We start from the raw sequence: 1,097 nt of genomic DNA on the forward strand, positions 1-1,097 counted from the left end.
GTGTCCCCAGCCACTCCATCTGTCCATGCCAACATCTCTGTCTCCATGCCTGGTTTCACTGCTTCTCTGGGTAGGGTCACACTTTTCTCTCTTCTCGCTTGATGGTCCTAGGGACCTCTGCTCCTGGGCTGCAAAATCAATCAATCTCCTCCTTTTGCACACACCCCCCCCAAAAAAAAAATCTGCTTCTACATTTCTGACCCTCACAGTCAGTCCTGATGGTAGGTTTTCACTGTTGTACCACAAGAGTCTTATCCCCCTTTCTTTTAGTCAGCCCAGTCCCAACAGATTGGAAATCATTCCATGAAGGTTCTGCCTACCCCTGCCCGTCTGGAACTAGGCCCCCCTTGAAAGCCTGTAAGCCAGTCACTTCTTGCCTTTATAGCCCCCCTCCCATTTGGGTCTGGGAAATTTCCAGCTCCCCTCAATGTATTCCAGTCAGTTAGAGGCTGAAGATGTTCTCTGTTGTGATGTTTCTGGCTACTCCCTGCCGCCCCCAAGTGTCTATTTCACAATGGTAGGCCAGGGAAACCAAGATTCAAAAGACAGCCAAGCATCCTAACATTATTCACCTATTATCCCCTTTCAGGCCATGCCTCTATCCCTGTATCCTGAAGCCCTTTTATTCCAAGGTTATGTCCCATCTAGCCCATGCGAACCTGCCCAATCGTTCTCCCGCCCACCTTGTTCTTCTTTTTCCCTCCCCCTTCTTGTGTGGTGCCCCCACCCCCCAGCAACCAGGCTCTCCTATGTCTATTCCCTACCCTGTGCTCTTTCTTACCCTCCCTCATTTCCCTCCTCTCATCCCATACATTCCCATATTCAGCAATTATTTATATAATTTGTTGTTTTTTCCCCCCTTTCGGGTGGGTTCTTTTTCTCAGTCATTCGCAATAGTGGTCTTATGCAGTATTTCTCCTTTGTGTGCATATACCACAGTTAGTTTATCCAGTCTTCAATTGATGGGCATTTTGGTTGTCTCCATTTTTTTTTGCTATTGTAAATAGTGTTGCTATGAAAAATGGTGTGCATATATCTACTCATGTTATGGCTTGTGCTTCATGTGGGTAAATATCAAGTAGAGGAATTGCTGGGTC

Source organism: Chrysochloris asiatica, unplaced genomic scaffold (genome assembly GCF_000296735.1).
Source record: "Chrysochloris asiatica unplaced genomic scaffold, ChrAsi1.0 scaffold00106, whole genome shotgun sequence".
NCBI lineage: Eukaryota > Metazoa > Chordata > Mammalia > Afrosoricida > Chrysochloridae > Chrysochloris > Chrysochloris asiatica.